The sequence below is a fragment of the Ambystoma mexicanum genome, chromosome 2q (assembly GCF_040938575.1).
Source record: "Ambystoma mexicanum isolate Mex_15411 chromosome 2q, UKY_AmexF1_1, whole genome shotgun sequence".
NCBI classification, from domain to species: Eukaryota; Metazoa; Chordata; class Amphibia; order Caudata; family Ambystomatidae; genus Ambystoma; species Ambystoma mexicanum.
In genome coordinates this window covers 338,710,350-338,732,952 of record NC_090924.1, presented here as the reverse complement: position 1 = coordinate 338,732,952, position 22,603 = coordinate 338,710,350, and the positions used below count along the sequence as shown (strand labels likewise).

Sequence of the window (22,603 nt, the reverse complement as noted above, 5' to 3'; positions counted from 1 at the left end):
CCGCTGTATCTTGTTGAGCCTCGAACCTCCCTACTAGGTTTCCTGGGTCTCCCTTACACCAGATAGGTAAGACACTTTAGATTCTTTTGTTTACCTGCTGTATTGTGATTGCCTGGTGCTTAACCTCCTTCCTTCTTGACAGCAGCATCGGTGTTCCAGAGACTCCGTGGATCTGGGAAGACATCTCTCACCTGTGGCCTCAAGGGTCGCACAGCGGGTTTCTATTTGTTCCCCTGTGCGTCACTTGGGGACGGAGGTCTCATCGGTCTACACGACACTCAAGTCAGAACAACCGCCCTGTTGTGAGATTGCAGGTGGATTCGCCGTGCCTGCTCCCATTCCTAGGCTTTTTTGCCATGCGCCTTGACTTCTGCACGTGCGCGCTAAGTGGCCCGTCATTCTGCACAGCCAACATACTGGCGGTGGTCGGATTATGTGTCTGTTTGCACGTTTTGAAAGCCTCCTTGATTGCCTTGGAACCCTCCTTGACTACTCTGCCATCCTCTTCCTTTAAATCCTCTTCCCCTTGGGTACTGTCCTACATTTCCTTGGTTATTCTGCTGTGGGTTAGCCACCTGTTGTAAGTTCTGTTCAGCTGGGCTAGTTAGCATGTCTCCTTCAAGAGCATACTTTGATAATTTCTTTTGCACCAGCTTCGCTTCGTCACCCTTTCGTGTTGCCTCCTTTTTCCGATTCTTTTCTTGCAACAATCTACATTAATGTGCAATAGTTAACTGTATTTCTGTCCAAGGTTTAGTCTCAACCCCTACCAATTTCTTGAGCTGTTTCTGCACTGGTTCTGGCAACCCATGGCACAATATGTGGTAAAACACTGGTATAGATTTGGTCCAACATTCATGCGTTTAAAAGACTCCTAAATGTTATGTGGGGGTAACTGCTGTTATTTAACTGATGGGCTTGTAATTCATGGTTTTGTAATTGTCAGGATGGGGGATGTTAATGTGAACCGGTTAATAAAAGTTAATAAAGAGATGTTTAAAAAAAAAAAAGATTAATGTGTTTCCAGCACCCACGAGTCTTGGAAATTCTGGATATAAATCAACAGATCTTCTGAGTCATTATAGCTCGCTTATCGGAAGTGTCCGGGTACAGCACTCGTAGCGCTTTCCATACTGCTGCTCTGCAATTATTAAATGGTGCTCCGTTGTGTGCAGTGTTAATTATGGTTACGCTAGGGTACCCTGCCCGTGTCCACACATCGTCTGCTCTCTCACCAAGTTTGGCGATCAGGAGACCTTTAATGTCCCCTATAGCTAACGTGACACCCCCTGTCATTTTTTCTAACTCGTGTATCCACTTCCCGATGTCAGCATTGGAAGCTTGTTTTTCACTTTTTCTCGATCCATGTGTGGCCCTGGAATATATTGCGGTCTTGCTCCCCCTTTTTCTAATAGCGGAAATTGGAATGCGCAGCCTTCTTTCTCTTATCCCATAGTTCTCCTGTCTATCGCTGGGGTAACATTTCTGCATCGCCGTCTGCCTGGCAGTGTTCTCAACCTGTCTACATAGGCGGGTGCTGACACCCCTCTCTGACCATGGGGTATTCCTTCATGCTGGTCGGATTGCACAGCAGGCTCTGATGTCCTTGGTGCGGACTCGCTAGTTTCTGACCATCTTACCCCTTTGACCCTTGTGAGCCACTTTTCGCGCTGTCACCCTTCTTTATTTGTCTCACGCTCAGTTTCCTCTCCGGAGTCGGACGTTGATTGTTCCAAATTCCCGCAACTTCTTGTGTCATCATCGTTTTTACTGATTTCTAGTCTGTCCAGGGACAGTCTCCGGCTCCCACTACTTTGGGTGACATCCTCAGTGTCATATAGCTGAGTGCTTTCCAAGCGCTCGTCTTCCCTTTCCCCTCAGGATATTTGCTCTAGCCCCATTTCATCATATATTTTATCGTTCGTCTCCCCGATGCTTCTGGTGTCAAAGTCATCTTCAATGTTTGCCCCAATCGTGCCTGGTACTGAGTCGTACACAGGAAAGAATTCTTCAATGTCTTCCCATTCTACAGCAGGATCAGGTTTTTTAACTTCCCGCTCCAGATATTCGAGATTGTGTGCCCTCTGTCTACGCTTACGTTCAATATCATCAACAAATTCTTTGCGCTTCCTGCCTCTTCTCTGCCCTTATCTTCTTCCCTTCTCCTTTCATTTCTACGTTCATCTGCCCTTCGAACTTCCTCATCTTTTCATCTCTTTATCCTTTTTTCACGTACCCTTTGCTCTTCTTCCAACCTTAGCTGTCTCTGTCTGTACTGGTCATAGGCTGCTTTCTGTTTGCGATCAAGCTGCTTTTCCTGCTCCTCGCGATATAGCTGTTCTCGCCTTAGCCTATCTTTTCGTCTTATCCTTTCGTCCCTTGACTCCTTTTTCTTCTCCTTCTCCCTTCTCTGTGCTTCATCTGACTTTTCTTCAGGTCTCACATCATCACTTCCTTTTCCATCGAGTTTCAACAATATCTGTCCTCCCATCCATTCGTCTGTTGCGAATGCTACCTCATCAGTTCTGCTTTCACCTCGTTTCCATTTCTTTCCCTCTCTTTCTTTATCGAGAGATGTAATAAACTGTGCCTGGTCCTTCCTATCATCATCGCGTCTCTCCTTGTCCCTCGGGACTGCGGAGGTAAGATTCTTATCCTGATCCTTCCCTTTATTGTCAATACTGTACGTAGGTGACTCATATGCGGGGTTGCTGTACCCGGTGGCTGCCTTAAGCTCTGTTAATGGATATAGTCCCTCAGGCTTACTTCCCTCAGTTTCTGTTTCAGACACGGCAGATGGCGCAGTAGGCGTCCCACCCCCCTCCGTGCATATGTTTAATATCCAGTCAGCAGGTGGCTCTTCCTCCTTCGACTGTTCGAACATTTTCCAAAGTTCTAGAACAGCAAGGCATTTCTCTAGTTTCTTGCCTGTATATGTGGCATGTGGCATGCAGGTAATTCGTCATATGCTGTAAAACAGCTTTTGATAAAGACCCATTTTGTGGCCACGGCATAAACATCTTGTGGGCGGTACCCTTAACCCACTCAGTGCTGTATTTCTTAAGCTTGGGTGCATGTTTCGGCAGTTGTTTACTTAAGTGCGCTAATGGAGTAATGTCTTCCATGATTAAATCTGTTTCTAACAATACTTTCATGCAACTTCAACACTCCCAACAAAATGAGCGAGCACCAAATACCGCAAGCTCCAATCCAATCTTTTCCCCCCAGAATTTTGTATCACCAATTTACTTCAATTCATGTGCAATTCCCTCTTGACTATAGAATCGCGTAAAAACCCTACTTAATTTCAAACAACAAGGAGACAAATTTCCATACATGTGACATACGACAGAACAGGTACAACAGAAATTTGACAGACTAGACAGACACCAGCTGGACACAAATATCTCTGCCTCTAATTTGTACCCCGACATGGAGTTTAAACAAACCCCTTTTACGACGTTTTTAAATGTGGTAGTACCCGAGTTGTCCCCCATTATGTGGGCTCTGAGTTCATGTTTCTTCTGACCGCTATATTAAAGCGCAGGAATAAGGCGTATCCTCTTTCTTTATCTCAGGTGTCCACCCTGGTATCCTCTCTTCTCGGGTGTCTACCCCGGTATTCTCTCTCTTCTGGGGTGTCATTATCCCCTTATATATATATATATATATATATATACAGTCTTCTCTACTTCTGATTATTTTGTTTTCTCCACCTCCCTCCGTTACTTTTTCCCTTACTTGTTGTAATGCCTATGACATTTGCCAAAGCATTCAATTTTTGTTTCACTCACCGCTGGCATCGTTCCTCTCTGGATCCTTGGGATCACCGCCTCCGTTACCGCTGCCCGTAAGAATGGAAGGGTTTATTTTTAAAAACGGGTCCCTTCAGACCCACTGCAGTTTTGGATATACTTAAACTATCATTGTCCACGGGAAGCTTCACAGTCTACTCGGCCAAATGGCGAAGGACTTGTGATATTGCCGAAGACCTAGAGTTACTTCGTGTTGACGGGCAATAGGTGTCTTATTTTAATCAATAATCAATAATTGATGGTCAAAACCATCCTCTGCTACCAAGTGTACAAGAGGCCCGGAGCGACCTCTGTCGGGCCCATGGGATCAGAGCTCACCCTCGAGTACTTTAAGACGAGATAGCTGCACCTTTTTGGCCAATAATATTTTCTGACCGAACCATTCCTTTAAAGGAAATCGTACATGGCATATAAACAATTATAAAGGAATGGTTCGGTCAGAATATATTATTGGCCAAAAAGATGGCCAATAATAAAACAAATATGTAAAATATATATTTTTTTAAGTGTCTATGTAAAGTCTCGAGCAAATGAAGCTCAAACTTTAAAATTGCAATCCCTAGGGGGCATCCATTTTGTGATTGCAGGCAGCCTCCTCGGCTCTGCGTTTGCAGCACTAAACAAGCAGCAAAAGCCCCCTACTGAGGGCTTTTGCTTACTGCAGCCTGAGCAGAGCCGAGGAGGCTGCCTTCACTTTCATTTTATGTTTTCTGTGCTCCCCAAGCCCAGGGAAGCACAGAAAACGTAAAATGAAGGCAAAAAGCAGAGGCGCACCAATTAAAAATATAACGTTGTTCTATTTGTGATTGCCGTGGTTGGAAAACCACGGCAATCACAAATACAACAACGTTGTTATTCTGACAGCGGCAGCTTTCGCATGGAGTCGCCTAGACTCCCCCAACCCTGAGCGAGTCCAGGAGACTCCCAGCGAAAGCTGGCGCATTCAGAATAACAACGTTTTTGGATTTGTAAATACTGCAGCATTTACAAATCCAAAAACGTATTTCTCACTGCGGCAGCTTTCGCTTGGAGTCTCCTGCACTGCCTCAGGGTTGGGAGAGTCCAGGAGACTCCACGCGAAAGCTGCCGCAGTGAGAAGCACTGCGGTATTTCTAAACACCCATGTTGTGTTTCTGCTTGCAGCGGCTTTCACTTCGGAGCTCTCGGGCTCCCGCTGGGGAGCCCGAGAGCCCCAGAGTGAAAGCTGCTGTAAGCAGAAACACTGCGGCATGGAAACACAACCGAGTTGTGTTTGTGCCTGCCTTGGCTTTCACTTTGGATCTCCGGCACTCCCCCAGGGGAGCACCGGAGACCCAAAGTGATAGCCACGGCAGGCACAAACACAACGCGGTTGTGTTTCAAAAACGCTTCGGTTTTTCTTTCTAAGTTTCTCAGGCTCATCCGGCTCGGAGGAGCCTGAGAAACTTAGAAAGAAAAACCTAAGCGTTTTTGAAACAAAACAACGTTGTATTTATGTTTGCGGTAGCTTCAGCTTGGAGGTCATGGGGCTCCAAGCTGAAGCTACTGCAAACATAAATACAACATTTAAAAAGCTGCGGTTTCATTTCTAAGTTTTCCGGGCTCCTCCAGCTAGTGCTTATTTTTTGTAAAAAATAGCCTTACCCGAGATGCAGCTGCAGCTTTCCTGCCTGTAGTCTCTGGTCCCCGTCCTCTGCGTCCGGCAACAATGAAGCAAAAGCCACCCAGTGGTAGCTTTTGTTTACTACAGCTGGCTGGCTTTTGCTTCATTAGTACCGCAAACCCAAGCACAGGCGGCATCCATTTCACAAAATGGATGCCCCCTAGTGCTTGCAATTTTAAAGTTTAAGCTTCATTTGCTCGAAACTTTACATAGACACTTTAGACACTTAAAAGAAAAATATATTTTACATATTTGTTTTATTATTGGCCATCTTTTTGGCCAATAATATTTCTGAACGAACTATTCCTTTAAATATCATATTACTACATCTCTATGCTTTATATGGATATTCTTTATCAATTGTTTATATGCCATGTATGAACTATTCCTTTAACGTCTATGATATGCGATAGCAAAAACTAGTATGAAAGTATAATTATTAATATCTGATAGTATGGTTTTTTAGGATTATAAAGGTAATGGGGACAAGACATGAAAAACAAGAAACAACATTTACAAAAAGAATACCTACAGGAGGAGGCAGTGAAGGGAGAGAGGAAGAGTGTATAACAAGTTAAAGTAAGAGCTAGTTAAACACTTAATGATGTTGTAAGAAATTCAGTAAAAGGTTTCCATTTGAACTCACGTTTACGCAGAAGAAAAACAGTAGAGGCATTACAAGTTTCAAGTCTATGAGTATTGTATATCACATTCCCCCATATTTTCTGATGTTGTTTGTCTAAGTTCTTCCAATTAGAAGTAATTGTTCTTATGGCTAACATAATAAGTAGATCAAACAAAAACTTACTATATTTACATGTAAAATCAGGAACAATAGCACTGCCAGCAAAAAGAATCTGGGGCAGAAGTCTAATGAAGTATTAAACATGTTTCTGATGACTTTCCAAACTTCTGTCCAGAACATTGAAACGAAATTGCAATCTAGAACTATGTGCTTAAAGGATCCTGGGGGGTGATGACAGCTCCAACATTTGTCATTTAGTAAGAGACCATATTTAAAAAGATGAACTGGAGTGATGAAAATTTTATGATGAAAAAAGAACAATGTTTGCATTATACTTGCTGATGGCATGACTTTGGATATGTGATTCCAGACTTCGGGCCATTCAAGTTGGTCAGTTGAAGGTGCATAATCTTGTTGCCAAGCCGAAAGGCAGTCTTGCAAAATATTAGACGGTAGATCCACACAAAGAAGTTTATAATATGAGGCAGCAGCCGATGTCAATTTGTAGAGGGACTGTAGTTTTTCCGCAAGAGAGTCATAATTTTCAACAATAGCATTAATAATGGATAAACATTGTTGTAAAAATGAGCGAGGAAAATTGAATTTATCTGTAAGTACTTTAAAGTCAATAGGTACCTTGAACGATCAACTGATCAAGAAATGTTATGTTTTGAGAGAGCCATGGCCTCCAAAAGAGTGACTTATTATTAATCTTGATTAGAGGATTAAACCAAATATAAGATGAAGGGCCTCATTACACGGTATGCGATAAGGGATTACCGGTACCGGTAAGGGTTTACCGGTACCGGTAAACCCTTACCGCCTTACTACGAGGTCCCTTTGCCGGACCCGACCTCAACGGCTGGTTTTACCAGCCGTTAAGGAATGGGCCCGCAAAGGGACCTTGGTGCTAATTACGGTACCGCAATATGCGGTACCGTAATTACCTCCTTCCCCATTCCCATTAAGCCCTATGGGGGCAGAAATGGGAATGGGGAAGTGCCTTGGTGAATGGGGAATTACCGGCCCCGCTCACCTTGGAGTAGGCCGGTAATTCCGGCATCCACCAAGGCGGGCACGGTAAAATACCGGCGGCAACCATGGCGCTACTAGCGCCATGGTTACCGCATACCGTGTAATGAGGCCCGAAATATATTGATTTGACTTATTGACTGAGGAGAACAGGAATATTCTTATGTAGAGTGTGGATAATATATCAGCTGTGCACTTGATATATTTTGTTTTTGCCTTGATGTGGAAGCAATCGGCTAAACTAAGAGTGGATGCCATTGCTCTCTCAAGACATAACCATTGTGGTTCATCATCACCAGATTCTCGTTCAAACCATAGCTGGGTCTGTTTTAAGACAAAGGCAATGAGATATTTTCTATAGTCAGGAAATCCAACTCCACCCATTTTCCGTGATAATTTGAGTTTATGAAGGGATAATCTGTGTTTCTTTTTCGTCCAGAGGGAACCCCCCCCATTGTACTTCTACCCCAAGTAGTGAGCAAATCAATATTCTCACCATCCCAAACCCCAGTCATATCCATATTCCCCTTCATGGCCCAACCAGAGTGCCACATATCCCCCCTTAGCCCCTCCTCCACAGCATAACAATAGAAAAACAGAAAAAACATTCAAACATTAAGCACCCAAGTAGGGAGCCCAATAAGAAAAAGATGGAATCAATACCAAATAGATATGTGAAAATCTGCAGATCTCGCTCATGTTTCACGAGTTACACTGATCAAAAATTTGATCAAAACAGTTGCAACATTAGAGGGGTAAGATGAGCCATGTAGTTGAAATAAAAATAGCAGTTTCTGCCTAAGTTCGTATATAACAAAAACAAGTATGAGATTCGGCAAACCTCATAACCACACAACTGAGTGCCTCACAATTAGCCCTGTCCCATGGTGGAGGCCATTTGCTGCATGGAGTGAAGGCGACAGATTCTTCACGTCAGCGATTTGTCCTGTACCTCCTACCCTGCCGGTCGTCTGCCTTTTTTCTTTTGCTGCCGTGATCTCACCTCAGATGGGTTGCACCTGGAGTTGCCTTCCTGAGCAGTGGAGGCCTGCAAGTCCAATACAGCGATAGAATCCAGGCCTAGGATTACATGTCGGCCCTAAAACTGCCAGGCCTGCATGGCGGGAGTCAATAGAGTGCCATTTCCCACCCAGCTGAAAGCACCAAAACAGCTGTGAATTTTGGATAGTAGCGATGCAGTGACCTTTTGAGTGCCTCGAAAATCAGATTGGACTCCCTGCGCCACTAGGATACATCCACTGGGAAGTATTGAAGAGATGTATCTGCACTCCTTCCAGCCAGATTTATGCTGGAAGTTCAAGAAGCATACAGTGATGACATGGAGGTGAGCATACTTGGCTGGCTTTGGAATTGGTGCTCTATGGACTTGCTTGATAAGAAACTCCCTAGGATTCCCAAGATGGAGTGTCATCTACAATAAAGAATATAGGAAGCTGTTGAGATCGCTGCCTTCCACACCCTCTGGCAATCTGACCAGTCGAATATTGTTGCAGCCGGACCGATTTTCTTTGTCATCCAGTTTTGCTACTAGATGCTCAATCTACGTGAAAGCTACATCCAATTTCAGGGCTTTATTCCGTTGGTCGTCTTCCAGTGCACTGATCTGTTCATGATCAGTGGTCTGCTCCATCTGGGCATTGAGACAGCTGTTTATTTCTAAGTTCTTTTGCCATGTCTTGTACAGCTAAATTTGTTTCCTATGCACGCTAGTTCGAGGTCTTCATTTCAGCTAAGATTGCCTGCAATTGCGTAGCTGTATCCATGTGCCCTTGTCTGCAGAGTCCTGTGCACTATTAAAAGACTGCATTCTGACCGCCGCCCTTTGAGACTGGTGGTGCATCGATGTGGCTGTGTCATGGACATATCCCTTGCCTCTGCAGAGAGAGTTGACGGGTATACCCTCACTGGAGATAGTACACATGTTCCCAGCTTTAGGGAGTGCACAGTACACTCACTGGAGGATCACACAAGTAGAGGGGCAGCTATCCTAGCCACCATACATTCCAGGCAGGGAGGTCGGTCAATCTGAATAGTCAACATGCAGCCAGTGCCGCCTGGATCTCGCTGCCTCGATGAATGTGAAAGCTGCAGAGTAGGACATGCCCATCATTCGCATTGAAAGTCCCTACACAATCATAGTAAGCTGCACCCGTGTTGTTTACTGTTCACCAACATTAGCACATGGAGACAGTACTACCCCGGTGTTCATTGCATAGAGAGCTGTGACAATGCCTATGTATTTCACTCTGGTCTGCAGGGCTCCAGCAGTACTCGAGCCGTAATCTCACTGCTTCTAAAGCAGATGTGGACCGTGGTTTTCTCCGGGGGGTGTTGGATACCCAGTTCTCTAGGCCAAGTCCTCCTAGCATGATACGGGCAGCCCACAACCCTTTTTTGCCCTCTGCAGCGGTCTTAACAGGGACGCCATGCATTCCAATGTGAGCCTCACCGCACAGCTCCAATATAGCGAGCCGCACCGGGTCCACCGCAACGTCGTCTCACAGTGTCAGCAGGTCCCGGTGTCACCGCCCACCTAGAACGGCATCTGCTGGGCTCTGCATCCATTCCAAAGCCATCCTCTCAATTAGCTTTGCTCTGAACCGAGGCCAGGCGTGATTGCGCCTGAGGTGCCACTCTAGCTAGTGTCGTGCCAGCATTGGTCCTCACTCCTCCCCCATACGGCGGCCTCCCCTTTGTTAGTGTCAGGCCTCCCACAAGGGCACAGAGTTTATATTAATTGCAGGCACCTTCAAGGTTCTTGGTTGGAGGAAAGCATGCCATATGCAATCGGAGACAGGATGCCTCCAATTACACTTAATAAATGTTCTGTGAGCCGGGTTTAGCAACGATTTTTGGAGCTTCACAGCAATGCAGCCATCTTGCTCGGGCATTCGAGCACCCCGCCTCTGCTAACATCTTTTTGAATCATATTAACGCTACCCCTATTACCTTCAGACCCACATTTCCCAAATGTTTCCTTTCATTTAGGGCTTCATTAAAAGCATACAGGTTCTTTAAGCACCACATGTTTTTCTAATTCCAGCTAATTAAGAGTTGGGATTGCATGTCATTTTTCTGCACAAGATATAGAAAGTACTGCATAGTTTAAATATGAGCACGCAGTATTTTCCATGTACTGAATGCAGTACTTACTGTGTGATTCAAGAACACCATATCCCACTTCATCCCAACACATGATTAGGTGGTATTTATACAACTTGTGGTATTTAAAATAGCTCTTGTTTTTACAGTTACCACCATAGTCCCAAAAGACCTTTAAAGGCACATTCCGCCTTCTTTGCATTTTCGATCACTTCATCCAAAGATGGATACTACCGTATCCATATGTCTTCACTTATCTCTTTAGTGATGCCATTTTGAACCAGGCATTATTCCTGTCATGTTTGCTAGAAGTCTGACATGTACCAATGATGTCTCCATGTTGCATGGTATTATCTACCCAGTTTTTGGGACTGTAAGGTATTCAAAGAGTAGGGATCATGCACATTTGTCCCGTTGTGGCGGCATTCGCCCCCTGTTATTGGCAGGTACCCACCAGCTCCAACACAATATTGACTTATAGTCCAGTTAGCTGCCCAAAATCCGCTCACTGGTGTGGGCGTATATCTTCTGCTTTGCAGGGATCATGGGAGCAACCAAGACGGTTAAACCCTCGCCTGGTGCAGATTGTACATTGTTTACAAATTAATAATATGAAAGACAAGTTCCTTGCCCAGCTATATGGCACTATTTGTCAAATAATATATTATGGGAGTAAGCGTGAGAACAAGGAGTACCAGAATCACCACAAAAGCAGCTTTTACTTATCCAATGAACACTAGATTCTTCATTAGCCATAGCCTTAAGTCTAATTAGGTGGGCATGATTGAAAGAAATCAGGAAAAATAACATTATCTGTGCTCTTATGTGACTGCCCTTTTTCCCCATGTACATCTCATGTTCTATTTGCCATATTTGCATATGCACCTCAGCCATTAACATTGTGGGAGTCTGCACCCTCATTCTGCAAGGTGCAGAAGCCCAGGGGAATGGTAGAATGTTACCAGTTTCCATATCGTTCTCAACAGTGAGCACTGCCATTGTCCATTGCTTCCAGATCAAGTGATGACCTCAGGCATGCAATGAAAAGCTTGCTAAGAAGGGTTTCAAGAAAGCGTGATGAAGTCCCCTGCCTGTCCCGTAGATTGACATTTTGGGTGGCCAAGGCAGCATAGTCCCGCCACTTGTGCCGTGATGCTGGGCTGGGGAGACATTGGGGATGTTCTGGACAATCCTGCTATGCCCGTAGTGGGAGGAAGGGGCTTGCTACAGATTTCACAATATGATGATATTTCTTTAAGGGACTTTGTTAGGACTGGGGCATTCATGTATACAGTATCTCACCTGAAGACTAAGGACATCCAATATAGAGCATGCAAGGATAGAGGTGCGGACACCCATGTTTAGAGAATCCTCCAATTGCAACCTGAGCAGAAATGGGCAATCAGTTCTGCAGAGCACACCGCTCCGATGCATGCCACACTCTCACCGCATGTATGAAAACCAAAGTCAAGATGACGGTGCAGGTCTTTATTGACTTGCAGCCCCGAGCCACACAGTGACACTGGGAGGAGACACAGCCACTCAGTTCACGATTCAAGTTGCCTGAAGAAACACTCCTGGAGCCCCTTAGAACTCAGGAAGCATGGAAGGCAGGATCTTTATATAAGGACAATGTATTTCTGGAAAGTTGCGAGTGTAGAAGGATTGCATTCAGTGGAGGCAGGAGGAAAGAACAGCTGGAGAAAAGAGGAAGAGGTAAGGAGTTGGAGAGATAAAGGGTGAGAGGAGAAGAACAAGTTGGAGAAAGGAGACAGTTGGAAGAAGAGGAGAGATGGGGGAACATGTTGGAAAGCAGAGCAGGGTGCACTGAGAAGAGAGGAGGAGAAAGATTTATTGTGAAGAGGGGGAGAATGAAAGCCAAAGAGAAGAGGAATGCCAAGAGAAGAGAGGAAGAGTGTGGAAGCAGGGGAGAGAAGGAATATGAGAAGGGGGGAGTGAAAGAGCGAATGAGGAGATGACGGAGAGTAGAGCAGAGGAAAAGAGAGGAGCTGTGCTATCAGAGAGAGAGAGAGGTAATGGGCATGTCCCTCCAAAGGGGATCAGGGTGGTAGAGAAGAGTAGGGTTACCTCAGTGCCTACAAATGGTGACCCGGTGACAGGTGGAGGAACGAGATCATAATGGAACCTGGAGGAGGTGCATGCAAAGCAAAATGTTAGCAAAGGAGAGGGGGACTAGAGAAGGTTTCCTTAGGTACGAGCACATGGCGACGAGGGAAGTGAGAATGGGCTTGTCAGAAGGACAAGCAGGGCACAGCAACAGGGAGGTTGCAAGACTTCTGCAGCCAAATAAGTAAAACAAGCCTGGTTTATCCTGCTTGGCTGCTACTAAATGCCCTCAATGCTCTGAACCCAACAAGGACGAGGAGATGACGAGAAAGCTGGAACATTAAGAATGGTTCAGGGAGCATTACAACCCTCAGATTCTTAGTGACATTTTTTCTGTTGTGCCAAGCAACCATTAGGGACTGAACCAAGACTTGGCGAGAGTCGGAGGACCTTTTTGATATTGTTTCTTTTGCGACCTCAACAGCTAGCCAAGAAGGGAACTTATCCTATTCCTATTAATCCTATTGAAGAGCTATCCTGACCAACCTTGAGTTTCGTTTCCTTTTGCTTCCTCAGTTATTAGCTTGCCCCTTCCCTTCCTTTGCTCCTCAAATGAATGTTGAATGAGTGTGATGCAATTGCCATCTTGCAAGGGTGTAGCTCTTTTTGATTTTAATTAATGAAATGATGCAGGCAATTCCATCTCAGAAAGAGTGGTTTGAAACGTTCCTCCATTTCCATTAAATTCCATGCCAATAGCATAGTGGCACATGTACCCTGCTGCACCAGTTTTCTGATACAGAGTCACTGCTCTCCAGTGGCACAGCAGGTTGAAAGGTCACATGTGTCAGCTGCTCCGAGAGCCAAGTCACTAAGGGTGACATTTAAATTGCACCTCTGTTCCAAAACTGCACAATTATGATGTACATTAATCCTGGTTGCAGTTTAATCTTTAAACATAAACCATAATGGGGGTGGATGTCTGGTAATTCACATAAATATTAGATAAATATTAGATAGCCACGTCTGATTTCAATTATATATATGCCAACACTGTTAGCCCAAGTCAATTCTGAAAGGATTGTGTGCATTCTAGTCAGACAGCCTTTCTCTGCTCAGCCAGCAGAACAGGGGACTGAAATACTAAGCCTTTCTTTTGATCCTTGTGTGGTCGGGTAACAGCTCTCCCCAACAGGACAACCTTCAGCAGGAGCTTTCCGGGGAAACGGGAATCAAAGGGAACACCCTAATGAAACAGATTAGTCTCAGAACCATGGTGCTGCATACCAAAGCGCCGAACGTCTACCTCCTGGTGACTTGGAGCTGCCACCTCTTGTCTCCTGCCTCCTCATCACTCCCTGTTGTCGCTCCACATTCCTTGAAATCTCTAACCCGCTCCAAACCCCCACTACAACCACATTCTTCAAACATGCCTGCTTCCTGTCCCCAGGCCTCCCTTTTATACTCCTTTTCTAAAGCTGCCCTGTGTTTAAGGGCTCTGTATGTGTATCAATATTAATGTGATTGCTTATTGCAGCATTGCTTCCCTCCGTCATGTGCTGCATATGCCTTAGCATGAGATCTACAAAGAGGCTGCAGTGCGACCTGCCATCTTCGATTCCTGTTTTGTTTCAGTCTGTGCATGTCTGCCGACGCCCACTGACTGCAGCTATGCTGCAACCGCAGTGGGACCCTTGGTGTGTGTTGTCATAATTTCTGAGATGAGTGGGCACTTTATTTCTGAATAAGTTTTACACCTCAGAGCATGCACTTGTCCAAAACTGATTTGAGCTCTTTAGCTCAAAGTCATAGGGCCTCATTACGAGTTTGGAGGCAGCCCTGGTGCTATTAGCACCAGGGCTGCCTCCAAACCGGGCTCCATTGCCCGGTTCCTGCAATGGGGACTTATCGGGTCATTCCGACATAGGAGAACCTGGTAATTCCTCCTTGCAGGAACCATTCCCCATTCCCATTTGAGCCCCCATAGGGCTCAATGGGAATAGGGAGGGAGGTAATAACGGACACATTTCAATTGGCCCGTTATTACCTCCCTCTTCCCCTCGCGGGACCCTGAAAAGACGTCTGGTTTTACCAGACGTCTGATCCGGGTCCCGCAAAGGGAACCTCCTAATCGGCACTCCCGTAATGAAGGGGGCCGGTCCCGTACCAGCCCCCTTCACTACCGGAGCTCCAGGGTTATAATGAGGCCCATAGTGAACATACTAATGTTGTGAGTTAGCAGCCCTGTGCTTTGTAAATAGCCTGTTTAGGCATACCAATCATCAAGTCTACTGGCTGATTATAATGTATCAATCAATAATCCCAAACAAACTAATAATGAAAAAAAAAAGTTTTTATATGTATTTTAAGCAAATGCCCTTATGCCAACACGTGTTTCGGCCTTCTGTCGGGCTTTCTCGAGGGTAGGCTTAGTTAAAGACGTTTATCCTTATTCTAGAACAGCAGGCATTGTCCTTCACTTTATAGCATGAGGTAGAAATACTGTCCTTGTGTTCTGTGATTCAGTAATCAAATTGTGGTATGTGAAGTTTCAAAGGTATACCTGCTGTGGAAAGTAGCCAGTCCTCTCCCTTTCGGGTTTGTTAACTAAGTAGAAGTCTGGCCTCCTGATTAGGGGATGGCCTTGCCACGTCTACATTTTGTTATTTCTGAGGCTGCCTCAGGGACTGTGTGCAGTCCCCGGTGCATGGCCATTTGTTGGTTTTGCCTTTGGCAGGCTACAGCCCTGAAGCCCGCCTCTAGCTCCAGTGTGTCTGGAACGGCAGGATGTGAGGCAGGTTCCCGAAACTCCCTCGTCCTTTGTCTCTAGGAATGCCTGAATGCAACCATTCCCGATTGGCTTGCTGGCTGTCCTTTCAGGGCAGCCACCCTGCTGTGTCATTGACAGCCTAGGCTGTGCATGAATGGGAGAAACCTACTTAAAAGGCGAGGGTTTTGGGACTAGAGTCAGAGTCGACCACTGGGAGAAATATCCGACGAGGAAATGGTGAACGAAGCTTGCTGCATCCTCCTGGACCTTTGAATTGTCTGGTGAAGCCCTGCTGCTCTGCTTTAACTCCTTTTTCTTATCGACAAGAGAAGCTCCGGAAGGGACGACTTCTTCCCTTGGGTTCGTGGGGCCAACTAATCCTGAGCCGAACTCCACTGGACCATCTTCACTCATTGGCTGTACTTTGCTGCTGCAAGAACCGAGTGCCAGGGGTTGAGAAATCCATAGTCAAGTGCAACTTCTGCAATGCGGCCAGAAGCAGGACGACCAGAGCTCTAGTCCCTTCACCAGAGTGCAGGACCCAAGGAGTGAAGGAAGCCCAACCGTTGTCTGAGATCCGCAATGGTTCTGTTTACCGAGCACTGAAACCGCAAAGTACTGCTGATCCAAAAAGAGCCTGTAGCTGCCGATGACCTCCAACTTGCCACCACAGGAGCCCTCCACACATCCTCCCTCTTGTCCCGACAACTGATGCTCAGGAACCCAGGGTCTGCACCGCTGCAACGGACAGAATCCAGCTGGACCACTCTTCTTCAAACCAGAGGTATTGTTGAGGCTTGGGGTACTTACCTCATTGGGCCTCATTACGAGGTAGGAGGTAAGGGATTACCGGCACCGGTAAGGGTGCCGGTGCCGGTAATCCCTTACCTCCATATTCTGAGGTCCCTTAGCGGGTCCCTTCCTTAACACCTGGTCTGACCAGGTGTTAAGGACGGGACCCGGTAAGGGACTCCAGAGCTAATAACGGTACCGCAAATTGCGGTACCGTTATTAGCTACTTGCCCATTCCCATTGAGCCCTACGGGGGCTCAAATGGGAATGGGGAATGGTTCTCAGAATGGGGACTTACCGGGCCCCCCAAGGTTGGAATGACCTGGTAAGTACCCATTCCGAGAACCCGGACCCGGTATGCGGTAAGGGGGTATCCACCTACATCAAAGACAGACACCAAGTCTGATTTGAAAGAAGCTTATTTTTATTTATAATTGGTTCAAACAGAAATTCCTTCCGCCCTTGTGGGCTTGCCCTTATGATAACACGTGTTTCTGCTCAAGTGCCTTTTTCAAATCTGGGGATTGTTAAGTATCATCCTTGTAGTATCTTCACATGTGATACGCCTTATGTTATTGGGAACATCCCCTCTTCCAAATCAATTTCCTCACAATTCTGGGAATTATGAGGAAATTGATTTGGAAGAGGGAATAAAAAGAAGCTACATTCAAATCCGACTTGGAGCCTTTGATGAGTATATACACAAGCTATTTATTTATCGCAGTTGGGGTTTTCTCCGCTTTACTCTAAAGACGCGACAAAGAAGTCACATACGCAAGGAATTAGGTTGCTGAGCTTACCCAACTGGTATAAGAAACTGGTATAAGAAAAAACCACCACACCTATGAAAACTCTTCTCAGTTGAGACTTGCAGTGGCTTACTTTGTAGAGTTGATTCCAACTCTGCTTTCAACAAGTCTAACAGCTTGTGACCCTACAAGTGATTTCTACAAAACTCTTTAACTTTGTGCAAGACGTTTATTATCTAAGAAAAGCTTCAGCTCATTAGACTGTGCTCCAATTGGCTTTGATATTTCTGTCCCTCATATGTGGTGACTTGTTCTAGACTGTTATTGCTGGGAAAGGCTTGTCTAGACTTCAATGGAATATTTAAGTATACTCGCATACCATGAGAACCAGTTTAACCTTTGTTACCTTCCTTTAACCTTTTGTTTCTGCAACCTCAGAATCTGCAAAGTATTACTAGGGATATATAAATGCCATTACTATCCTTGTGAATAAAGTCACCTCAGGGTGTAGGCAGTGTGTAAGAAGCGTATCCAAAGAGTATCCACTAATTTGTGCTGATTCTGAAAAGTACATTTGAGTGTTATATATCTTGACCGTTTTAAAGAACGCTTATTTAATAATTGATAAATATTTATAACTGAAACCTTGAGTGTAAGGGTTACTTGTATTTGCAAATTTCATTGCTACCGCTCTACAGCTCACATTGACCCCTCTTGAGATAGTCCTGGCTGCTCAGTCACACTAACAACTTGTGTAGTACAGACCTATACCAGAAGGTGGGTTACCTAATACCAAGCAGATAAGTGTTATGAAGTCTCACACAGTGTTACTACATCAATTCTTACATAAGAGGGGGTCCTTCGCCCATGAAAATAAAGGGCCATTTATATCCTAGGCCCATGTGTGATTGTCTCCTGCTCAATGACGGGCTAAGTGAGGGTGACCAGGGGATCCTCCTCATGCTGCTCTCTGGGCTTTCGTCCACTAGGTCTGGGATGCATCCGTCCCTCTTGGTCAACACAGTAGGATGTCCACAAAGTAAGGACCATGTCACACCACTAAGAGGAAGAGAGTTAATCCTATTTCTCCCAAAACACTGTACATGCTGTGGCGGGTCGGAAGAAGGAGTCAGACACTCGGAAGACATGTTTCAAGTTCTTTAATGAAATTATAATTGGAAGGCCTAACTTTCCCTATCACTAAAGGGAATACCCTACCTATCAAAAGAAACTAAATGTGCCAATCTGTTGTCTGAAGTCAAAAGTAAATATGTCCTCTGTCCAAACTATCCTATCTGACCCTGCCACTAATGTTGACGAACTTGAATAAAACAAGGGCAAGATCGGTCTTCGCCTGATCTCCGTTCCACTTCATTCAGTAGTCTTGAATTATGCCACATCTCGGTGGAACAGATAGTCTTTGTGGTCAACTCCTGTAGCTCCTCCAGAGCACTTTTTCTTTCCCTTGCTTTCTGTGGTCCCCTTTGCCCATTGTCTTTTCAATAACTTTTCTTGCTTTTCCGATAGTTATTTGTAACATCTTTCCAGGCCTTCTCCTCGGGAGCACTAGATGAGCTTTTTCATCTGCCCCCTTGTATGCTTCTATTATCATCTGTTCTCAGTCTTTGAGTGTCTCTTTCTTTACTGGTTACTCCCCCGCCCACAACGATGTTGCTGTAGTAGCTTGTTATGGATATCTCTCTGCTTATTGTTCAAACAACAATTCGGTGTGCTCAGCCCCTCTCTTCTAGGCTTTTTGTTCCTTAAACGCAATTGTTGTGTTTTTGAAAAACATGTTCTGAATACTGTGACGAGGTGAAAGCTTCACATAATAACTCTCTTCTATTCCTCGTTCCCTTGTTATTTGTCTCCAAATCCAATCAAATAACTTTAGCCATTCTTTCTGGTTCTTGTGACTGGGACGAAATTCTTCTGATCGATGATATTCAGCGGGCCTCCCGCTTCTCAGGGGTCGGTGGTTGGGCTTGGCTCTCGTTCGGGACCTCCCTCTCTCTACTGCTCGGCTTCTCTTACTCTGGTCCCCGTCAGACTCCTGCTTCATACTATGGCTGCTGGTTTGAAGCAACCCTCGCTTCCTGTACGGTTCGGCATCGGCGTAGATCCTGGGCCATCCTAACCACCACGTCCTGCTTGTGGTCAAGCCACCACCATGTTGCCTACTGTTCTATCTGTAGACGCATGTCTCTTCTTGCCTCTGCCAGTTCTCTGGCATCTCCTCGCGTTCTCTCTCTCTCTCGCCAGATGTCACGGGCCCCGCAACTAACTTCTGCTCTGCTTCCCGCCAGCGTAGTGATGCCAGGGGGCTTCCCTTGAGCTTCGGGCTTCTCTTCACTCTTCCACCTCAGCACAGTTATATATTATATGAGTCTTGCATTAAAGAGGTATGTTTCTTTTCTGGTGCCATAAGGTTTCATCTTGCATTGCCCTTAGCCAAAGCTATGGATACCACATTCTGAGGTTTATCAAGTAGTCCCATTTATTCAATTACATTTGTTATTGTAGGGAGTTCCTCCCAGGAACGGGAGTCCTTGTCCCCAGAGGGGCAGTCTCTCCCAGTGAGGTCCCATTTGCCTCAACCCCTAGGTAAGGTTTTGCTGAGGAGACTCATCTCCCTAGCCTCATAGGGGGCAGCTCCCCCCTTGGGCAGAAGGGGAGGTGTGACTTTTTATGCTGTTGAACCCCGTTGTCCTCCCGTACCTTCACACTCTCCTCACCGGAACCTTCGGAGTTGTCTGAGTCGAGTAGGTTCCGCCGGCTAAGGTAATCCCTTCCTTTTTTTTAGTGGCACTTGCCTGCCTTGGAGAGAAGCCACAGTGACCGCTGACTGGACAGCTGTCCCGGGACTACTCTTCGGGAACAAGCCGGAACAAAAAGGAAAAACCCACACGGGGGAGAAAAAACCCTTTGCGAGGAGATAATTGCCAGGTGAGTAAGCGAAGATCCAAGGCAACTTGTTGGCAGGATGATGTGCTGAAATCCACAGGAGAGATCTCAATAAAGTAAATCCAACAAGGGAATAGGCTCCGGTGACTGAGGACAATGCTGCCGGTGAGTATAGAATCCCTGCGAGGAAGGGAAAAGCCAGCTGAGGGAGGAAGGCAGCAGCGGAGCAAAACAGGGCCTAGAGGGACACTGCCCGGGAGGAGGGAGCAATAAACAACAGAGAAGAAAAAAGAAGGAAGGAAGGGAAAACTGGAGGACCGCTAGGGTGAAGAACGCGGCAAAGAGGAAAAACCCGCCGCCGAAGCAGCGACCGAGAGAAGGGTAGTCAGCTAGAAAAACCGCTGAAGGATCAGCGGAAGAGAAAGGGAGAAGGGAGAGCCACTACCGGACGAACCGACAGACAGGGAGGAAAGCAGAAACCCGTTCCGCAAGAAAAGCAAAACTAGCCAGCAACAATACCGCCGCCACGCCGAGGCAAGCAGAGGATAGGAGGAGGAGCCAAGAAAATAAAGCGAAGGAACCAAGGTAGCTGGAGCGAGAAAAAGCGAGGTTGAAACGCAGTGACTGCCGGGAGTGGGGAGCAGATAACTTCCGGCAGTCCTGCGACCGGCCAATGGGCCGATACCAAATACAAAGAAGGGACTACCATCCCTACCTGCCGGGTTTCAGTTTCCAACGTGGAAGGAGCCGCCACCCGCGGCAGCGATTGCGGATGGCAGGGGGACACCTGTGATTCGTCACAATGCTTTCAATAGTTAAATGTGTAGTCTGAACAGTTTTCAGTTGAAAATACGCCTCTTCACCAGTTTTATTCTCTGTCCATTATGATTTGTTTGACAGTTCTGTATACCTTTTTTAACTATAAAACATCAAGCTCTTTATTTTGTTAAAACATTTTTTGTTCCCCACCAATCTGTGCTGAAGAATCTCTGGCTTCATCCAAGGAGTGATTTCCAGTTTCTTCAGTGGTTACAGTGTGGACTTTGAAATGGCCTTTTATATGAAATCCCATCATACTTCAGCCAAATTTAAACCGGTGACCAAGAGATGTGTTTAGATGAATGGTGGGTGAAGGCATCTTGGAGTAAGACACAGACAACAGATTCTGAATGAATAATACAAGTTTATTAACTTAAAGGTCAGGATGGAAAAACACCTATCGTGCCCTGTCCTATGGTGGGATTTCCCTACCAAACCAAAACTAAGGAAAGCCAAAGTCCAAAAGTTCTCCTTAGGAATCTGTGTCCAAAATCTATACTTGCCCACACAACTAATCTATACAATGTGTAGGGATGTCAGCAACCAACAAAACAGTGTTGAACCCAAATTTCGGAGCTCTGTCCCGCTCACAGCTTTTTTTCAGTTCCCTTCCCCAAGTATAAAGCAGTTCAAATACATGTCTCGGGATTTCCTTGAGTTTAGATATAAAGTTAACCAGTACTCAGGGTTCCCATCCCCAAGTTCCAAGACACGGTACCAACCACAAAAGCACATTAAACCTCAGGGTTCCCTTCCCCAGGATTTGCTTCCAATATATAAAGATATTTTCCAGCTTTCATACAGGTCTGTAGTTAAACATTTATTAGAGTTAATCTCCAAAGTTCCATTCACTCGGGAGCCCAAAGTAGTATTGGTTCACTTGTATTAAATTCCCTTGTGATTGTTAAACTTCTGTTTAAAGTTCACTTGTAAATTCGAATAGAAATTGTATTTGTAAAGTTCACCTGGAAGTTGCATTCACAAAAATGTAGTTTAGTACGGTTTTCATTTGTGTCTATGGTGTCATAGGTATTGAAGATCTTCATTCAGTTCGCCTTGGTGTTATGTTTCACTGTATAATGCTTTGAATAATGTGCCTAGCACTCAGAGATGTTCGTAGTAATTAGCAAAGGTTTCCTTTATTTCATCTTGATGTTCTACGTCTCAATTAAAGACTGTGTCATTCATTTAGTTTGCCTTGTTAGAAGCTTGTGAAAGTTGCCTTTGAAACGTGCCTAGCACTCTGAAACGTTCGATAACTTTCTTCTCATGCATGTGACCACTCCGATACATAGTAATCCTCAGCGGAACTTCAAACACTCGCACATCGGTTTTCCTTTCGCATTAAAACTCACTGGTTGCTTCTTTCGGCGTTTCCGCAGCCTGGACCTCTCAGCCTTTGGTCCTCAGCTTCAGGACTCCTTCTCCTGCCCCTCAGGCACTCCTGGACTGCCTTCTGATTCCAGGAGAACAAGCAATGCGAATGCCACGAAAAGGGGCAGCCTTCTTGCACGGCTCCCATTTGTTTGTTCCCTCGGTCCCACAGAGCCCCAGCTGTACTCCTGTGATCTGGTAACGTGCTGCATGTACACAGCTTCCCGCTGCTTTCTCTGGCCTTTCCACTGCTGCTCCCTCAACACCACAGCTTATCTTCGTCCACCCACTCCTGCTGCCTCCTGCGACTAGATTGGCCTTTTATACTCCTGCAGCCCCCTAACAGGCTGCAGGTGCTGTTGTACAATTAGCCCTGCCTGACCATCATTAAGGGGGCATGCCTGACCTCTACTACTCTCAGCAGGCCTCTTCCTCGTCCCAGTACCAGTGTGTTAAAAGCACCTAGTCCTCATTGCCCCTAGTTGTCTCTTCTTAGTCTCAGTACTTCTAGCAGTCATACATGAGGAAGTCAGGGGAGTGGAGTCAAAATATCCCATAAAGGCAGCGCAAGGGTTGGGTTGATCAGTCATAGAAAAAGGGGGACACCATTTCTCTCCTGACAATATTCCACTCCCAGCCCTCATACATCCTCCACCCAAGTGATACTGAACCCTTTTTGCTCTTTTCCCAACACGTTTGGACTGAGGATATCTCATACTCTTTTCTCTGCCAATGGGACGTGGATAACAATATCCCATAACGGCCCCCGGA

General features: G+C 45.7%; 1 protein-coding gene across 2 annotated transcripts in view; it reads left to right on the top strand.

The window, feature by feature from the left end:
- The window catches only part of LOC138569399 (hexosaminidase D-like), a 644,991-nt gene that overhangs the window by 595,120 nt on the left and 27,268 nt on the right, over nt 1-22,603 (top strand). The gene's annotated exons all lie outside the window — the stretch shown is intronic.